General features: G+C 38.8%; 1 pseudogene; it reads right to left on the minus strand.

Moving 5' to 3' along the window:
* Positions 1-239: 239 nt before the first annotated feature.
* On the minus strand, positions 240-6,205 carry LOC121790008 (annotated as a pseudogene).
* Between the last annotated feature and the right edge of the window lie 1,766 nt (positions 6,206-7,971).

Here is a 7,971-nt window from a genome sequence, read left to right on the forward strand (position 1 = left end):
CATTCAATTTCATAATTTTCACATTCACAATACGTAGCAGTATATTACCAAGCCCCATTTTTATATTTACAATCAGCGAACTTATGTCTCAGTTTCTGTAGTCTGTATAGTGTATAGGTGAACTTATTCACACCCCACTCACACCGTCATACAATATACATTCATCATAGCACACACAATCATATACCAACAATAGTAACATGGCATAATTTCAAGGTATAGGTAGATTATCATGGAACCTGGTCCATGAAATCAGAGTGTCGATGCCCTTGTCAGAGAAGGTCTCGACCAGCCTGGAGTAGAGCTTCGCGAGCAATTCTTGAAGCCCATGAGCTTCCTCTCTCAACTTTCTCATCAGCTTTTCCACAGTCAAATGGGTTCCCTATCGGAGGCACCTCGCATGTATTCCTTGCAGGCCAGTAAATATTCTCTGCACGGCTTCTAAAGTGCTCGTCCACAAGCGCTTCAAAATGCTGTTCATTTTTCAGATAAAACGAGAATTAAGTTCGAGAATGATACACATCTGACCCCTGAGTCCACGAAAAATTGTTTTATATCAACATCTCCTTCGTTAAATGGTTTTTTTACCTTTGGAGGCCTGCGTAGTAGGAACATCATTGACCTGCAGCTGACGAGAAATGCATTCTCGTTGTAGCTGAATGAGTTCTTCTCACCCACGGCTTTCCCCACCTGTGAGTCGTATCCAGCCTCGTTGAAATAAGGCTTTGCATTGAGGACAAGGGCCTGAGAGAGAGCAAGAGCTGAAGGATGGTTGAGGATGTGGATTCCAAACTTCACTCTCGGATCCCGTCCATGTATTCAGGAGGCTGAGGCAGACCTTTCCCGATTCATACAGGTTGGGATTGATGCGAAGTCCACCGAATTGTAGTAAACCATCTGCACAATCGTGTGCTTATAAGCATCACATAATCCTTCATTGGATTAGTTTAAAAAATTTATTGGAGAACCCTACATACCGGTGGCACATTAGGATATTCCGGGGGAAGATAGATGTCGAAAAAGAACAATCCATCGTGATATGGGGTCCCATCAGAGCCTACAATTGCAGCTCGGAGCAACTGCATTCGTTCCTCATAGACACGCACATAGATCGTTTCTCTGTTCAATTTTTTCAAATTTTCGTTTATTCGAATATGAAATACAATTAAAAACTAACATTGCTGCTCCTTACTAATAGAAAATTAAATGGAATGGCTCTAATACCGAATACTAGATATAGATCACAGCAAGGTAAAATTCTCACCAGGAATGTCTTTCTCAAGAATGCTCTCATTCTTGGTGAACCTTTTTTAACCAGCTTCGTTTCACCTGAAATATGCCAAAACTGAGGCAGGGAAGGACAAAACATATTGGTATTTTTACATAAAAGAGATTCTTATGTTACCTGAGGAGACTGCAGGTTCATCCCAGATTCGTTGGCAAAGTGGTGGTCTGAGTAATCATTAACCATGTCAAACCGCCTAAACCACCCCAAACGCTCGCTGCCAGAGGGCAAAGTGATATCATCGTTAGCTTGTGTGGTCTGCAGCGAAGTCATCTTTTCAGGTGTTTCCATATCATCCTCAGCTGGAATTTGGGCATCGAGGTTCAACCTGCAAAGTTCGAGTGCTTCCTCCTCGTGTGGAGCGTCTCCAACTTCTGATGTGCATCTATATCCACTATACAGAGACGTACCCAGAGTCCCGAGTAGGCTTGACGTCACACGTGTCAGAACCCCCAGCACAACTTGAGAAATGGAATGTGAGCCATAGTCTTTTGCAGTGTCATCGTTGTGACCAAATACATCCTGCATAATTTTCCGTTTAGTCAGCACTAGAATGAGACTGTTAGAGCAGAATGAGACCAAAGGTGAGTTTGGTACCTTTGACTTCTGGCCTGAAATTTGGTTCTTCAACGGAAGTTCCTCAATCGGAGTTTGAGCAGTTGCGTCACCAAGCACAGAAGCAGCTGCACTTTCACATTTGTCGACTCTATAGATCTCATATGGTGCGACCTATAACAAATTTCCAATATTCAGCAGAAGGAATTCGAAGCAAACAACGGAAAACATCTAACAAGATGGGAATAATCGATAAATTACAAACTTGATAGTATTAAAGAAGGATACCTCAGTAACAGCACCGGTGCCCCATTGCACTTGTATAGCTTCGTGTTTGAGGCCAACGACAGTCCCAAACTGAGATAGGAACGTCTTGTTGAGATATACTGTCTGATCTACATTGTTTTCCACGGCTCCCAAATCTTCTCCTTTTCCCGTGTGCACATTTGGTATTTCCGGAGAATCTCTGTTTGAGAGATCGAGAATGCCCTTCTCAGCACTAAAAACTACCTCACCCAAGTTGTAGCAGTAGTCGGGGTGTTCGACCAACTCATAAGCACTCACGACCTCCTCTGTTTGTTCTTCCTTGGAGCCGATCCAATCCGGAGAGGACTTGCACCATTTCACCTTCACAGTTCTTTCCTTCGGATCCACACTTCTAACGACTCCCCATCTCTGGGGCCTGGGAACTTGAGAGTCATCATCCGCTGTTCCCTTCTCCAACACAAATACATCAGGCAAAAAGTCATGAGCATCAACAATATTCACAGGGTAGACCAGACGTGAGTCCAAACCAAGCGATTGGCTCCCGTTCTGCCAAAGCACATCGACTTTAGTCTTCGTCTTCACGATAACAGCGATGTTCTGGAAATTAGCTCTCATGTCCCCTTTACCGATAAACATTTCCGATTGTTTCGGACCTTTGAGCAGCCCCGATACATAAGAATACGGTAGGCTCTGCTCGACCGGAAGAACGCACCAATCACCGAGCTGCCAATTTGTCTGACCACAAGGCAGCACAGATAAGTTCTTCACATCCTGCAAACACGGTGGAGTAGGTCCCTTCTCATCACTTGAAACGGCACAACAGAGCCAATCAACATACACGAGCCCGGCATCCACATCACAGATGGTGCCTTGCTCGTGTTTGTTCTTTCTCATATCACACAACCAGCGAGTGGATCTTGGAATGGATGACTCAACCTGAACTCTTTGACCAGGATAAAATGGATATGGCAGATCTTCACTGAAATCTTGAGATAGAGCAACGATCCTCTCGGGACCCTCGGCGTTCAGCTGACACTTTGTACCATCGTCAAACAGGATGGAAACACGATCCACAACCTTTTCTACTTTCCCAAGCCACGGACCGTATATGACACAGTCCCCAACAGAAACAGACTGTATTTTCTGAAGATGCCTCGAATCGACGTTTTGTGTTTTAGTACCAAACATATTATCCAAATCCACAATCATGTTCACACTGACAACCTTTCCCATTTGTCCTAATGGATCTGAAACCAAACAAACCACGTCCCCATTCAAGAACCCTCTCTCGAACATGAGAAGATCGTCTATCTTTTGGATGGATTCTTCGAGCGATGAGAAAATGTTGCAGGCTTGTGGACCATAAAGAAATTCAATGTCCTCCTGATCTTCCGAACCGCTGCTCTCACTGAAGCTGTCGAAATCGCTACGTAGCGAATCCATTATGCCAACTCCTGGAGCAACAAATAATTGAGTTAACTATCAACTAACATAACCGAAAGGCCTGTATCATCGCAGAACTGATGATAACAACCTCCCATCCATACCCAAATTACACTTATTCGTTTCCAAAATCAATTGAGATTACTTCATAAACAGTTCAACTTTGAATGTGCTTATCGAACAACTCCGACTAAATTTGTTGGTCAAGTAGGTCAAGCCTTTTTAACAGTTTACAGGGTCATTTTTTATTTTTGAATAGATTATGTGTTTAGGAGCATATTAGTAACTTATCATAATAAAAAAATGTCAAATCAAGCAAGATATCGTCTCACGCTTGAATCAAGCCACTATCCAGTGTCCACTTATCAAAATCTTACCCTTTAAAATGCACACCTAATGGGAAAAAATTATCTTGTATAATATACACTATAGCTTCAATCTCTAACATTATTCTTTTAGCTATGTTACACCACTCGAACTACCTCAACAAAGCCTCACAAACAATAACAAACCAAGACACTCCACATTGCATATCTTATAAAATTTTATTTATTTGAAGGAAACAAATAATGCAATACGATAGAGTAAAAGATAATCTTACCGATTGAATTACTTTGCAACTGTATGAGATCTAGCTCCAACCGGTAACCTTTCGCAGACGAAGTGATCTTTAAACCGGGATTAGAAGCCTAGCTCGATAGGAAACTAGAATGCCTCTAATTTATATATATATATATATATATATAGAGAGAGAGAGAGAGAGAGAGAGAGATAGATAGATAGATAGATAGATGGATAAAATTACCTCCGCTAGAGGAGATAATATGCCAAAGGAGATTTGCCCAATGAAGGGAGGATTATGGTGGGATAAAAGGAGTGGAAACACTCCAAATGCCAAAGGAGATTTGCCCCTATAATATAGGGATAGATGGAGTTCTAAGACTCCGGAATGCCAAAGAAGATTTGCCCTAAGAGTGGATGCAAAGTTTCACCAACAAATTTAGTGGAAATTTGTGGAAGGATTTAAGAGCGCACTCGGTAACGAATTCGAAATCACTTGTCTTGAGACTAAGCGAGGATTTTTTACCGACATTAAGGATGGAGATCAAATCGAACACACTCCTCCACAAGATCACATATGTTGCCAAGTAGAGATTGCCAAAAATTCACCTCCTTCCAATTCGCCCAGTTATAGCACCACTTGATGCCAAATGACGTGGAAGAGTGATTCAACAAAACTAGGAGATAGTCCTTGATGTCCACGCCCAATATTTCTTTTGGTTTTCAAATTGGGCCGAGGATAACTATGACTACGAAAGACAAGGAAGGCTTGCCTCTTAATCAGTATCACCAAGAATCCTGTAGAAATTCAACCCATTTCAGTTAGAAAAAAAAGCAATATACATATACACAATATATGTATACTACATAAAACATTCTTCTCATATGAACATTTGTGAAGTGCACTTTCTTTCAAGTTTGGTAGTATGATCTATGAATCAATATAAAGACAATAAAGAACATCATAAAAAAGGTTAACTAAACAAAATATGAAGATATGTTATTTTTTTAGCATCAGAAGATGCCAACACACAACAACAATAAGCATCATAAACTAAAGAGTAAGGGAAAGGGCATAAGTATAACGAATGAGATAATCCAAAAGTTAGGTTTCCAAAAATATTTCAATCATTTTCTTTTTACATTTACAATTTCCTACCAGCATTGGTAGCCACAAAAGGGTTTATCATCTGAAATACCACTGTATTCGATACTAACAGAAAATTTTAAACAAAAAAGTTCAAATACAACCAGATTGTCAACTTTAACAAGTCAAGCAAGCAACGTGAAAGAGAAAAGCCTCAATATGAATAAATACTTCTAACGTGTATCAGTATCATCAATGATTTCAGCAATGGAAATACCAATTTAATACGATTACGTTATAAGAAATCTTGATTAAAAATCATCATCTGTCGCTGGTGTTTACTTCCACAATGTGAACTGTTCATACAAAGTAAACTTTATTCTTTATTCCTTTTGTTTTTCCCCTAAATTCTTTATGATGTAGGTAAGCACTAAAACTGGAATTTTTATACTACTCAGCTGCAGATTAAAATTCAAATAGTTCAAATTCCATCTGCAACCTCGAGTAATCATGCTGAAATCACTTAATTTTGAACAAATAAGAAAAAAAAATTATAATCTTGAAACATTCTAACTACTCAGCCATAGATAAGAAACATAATAACACAGAACAAGACTAGAATCCCAATACGCAGACACAAAAAAGGCATACCTGATGTCAGCTTCCAATCAAGAAACCTCCATCACCATGATTCCCTTATCAACAAAAAGCAAGCCCACAGCTCCAATTTCAAGCAAAGAACTTCTCCTACTTTCTCTACTACTTATTTGGCGAATTGTAACTAGGAATTGCTAACTAAAAAATCAGAGAAAACAAGAGAAAAAGTGTATAAGGGAATTTAGAGAGGCCAGCAAGACACCCTCCAAATCCCCTCCATCAATCCATTCTTACTTCTAAACATGGAGTAGATTGTCCCTTTTCTCTGGTACAAAAAAAAGGAAAAGGAAAAGGAAAAGGAAATATAACAAAGAGATTCGTGTTTATTTGTGATGTTTGCGCAGTACGCTGTTAACTGGATTTATGGTAGTGATATATTCGCTTCCACGAGAAAACCTCTTTTAAGTCCACAAACTTTAATAAACTACTATCATTTTAGATCCGTTAACTTTAAAAATATCATTTTAGGTCATTCAACTACAAGTTAATATTATTTAAATTATTTTAAACTTTTTCTGGAATAAAATGCCTTTAATGTCTTCAAAGGGCACTTTGGACGATTCTTTCGTCACTCATCTTGCGTCAAAGATCTAGAGTCCAATATTTTTTTTTCTACTATTTAATTCAATTACCATCCAAATTGAATTTAAATATAATTAAAAATTACCGTAAAAAATATGTGTTAATTTTTCAATTATTAGATGACCAATTATTTAGGGATAGTGAATTGGGACTTGATACTTTATTTTATTTTTTCAATGTAAACTGCATTTTAACAATTTACTATAGGTGATTTGTGAATTATATTTAGTTTATTTGTTTTGAAATTAGATAATTATTAATTTGGATTGTCATTCGGAGTATTATTTGTATGAGTTTCAGAATGGAGATCAATTAACATCCAAATTGAATTTAAATATAGAAATTTGCCCTTAAAAATTGTTGGACTATAGGTCTCTGACTCAAGATGAGTGGCGAAAGAATTGTCCAAATTGACATTTGAAGGTCTTAAGGGTATTTTCGTCCAGAAAAAGTTCAAAATACATCAAATGATATTAAATTGTAGTTGACAGACCTAAAATGATATTTTCAAAGTTCACGGACCTAAAATAATACTTTGGCAAAGTTTGTGGACCTAAAAAGAAGTTTCTTTTTATATTTTTAAGTCTACTCCAAATAACCAAACTACCCTTTGTTTTAATTTGTTTATATATTTGTTTGTTCGGTAAGAACCCTTTGAAGAACCGTAACCGGCGGTTCCGAACCGCCGGTCTCGCCGGAACCGGCGGTTCCGAACCGCCGGTTCGGCGGTTCCCGACACCTCCCGACACCTTTTCAGGCCTACTTCCTAGCCTTTTCAGAAACCGCTCCCACGGCCGTCGGTTTGGTCAGAAACCGTTGACGGAAACCTCCGGTTTCGGCATAAAAACCGGCGGTTCCGGCGGTAAACCGGCGGTTCTAACGGCTTTTTTAAAAATTTGAATTTTGAATTTGATGAAAAACCGCCGGTTCCAACCGAAAACCGGCGGTTCCGGCGGTAAACCGGCGGTTCGGCCTTTTTTTTCAAATATTAATTTTTTTTTAATCACAATTTTCCCCTATAAATATCCCTCTCCTCTTCATTTCTACTCACCTCATTCTTGTGTTAATAAGAATTTCTCTCTCAATCTCAATTTCTCTATTCTCCATCATCATTCTCTCAAGTTGTTTACGTTATTTGCGCTAATACTTTACTCTCACGTTGTTCACGTTATCATCTTCACACAATCACACTACTCTCTATTCTTCACTTTCAATTTCCATAAATATTTATATCATGTCTTCATCTCGTCGTGGTGGTGATCGGGGCAAGGGAATTGCCCAAGATCAAAGTCAAAGTGATACTCGTCGTCGACGTGCCCCTTCTAGAGCACAAGTTGCGAAGGAGGTGAGAAGGCTAGCCGCTCTTCGAGCTCAAGTAAGTTATAATATGTTTTAATTTTTTGTTAATTCATTTTTATTAAATTCATAATTTCATTTTTCAACATCTATGTGTCTATGTGTTTTATTTTTGTGTTAGTATTTTTACTTAGTTGTGTAATTTTCGTAGGAGGAAGAAGATCGAAATGCGGCCTTG

The sequence above is a fragment of the Salvia splendens genome, unplaced genomic scaffold, assembly GCF_004379255.2.
Source record: "Salvia splendens isolate huo1 unplaced genomic scaffold, SspV2 ctg385, whole genome shotgun sequence".
NCBI lineage: Eukaryota > Viridiplantae > Streptophyta > Magnoliopsida > Lamiales > Lamiaceae > Salvia > Salvia splendens.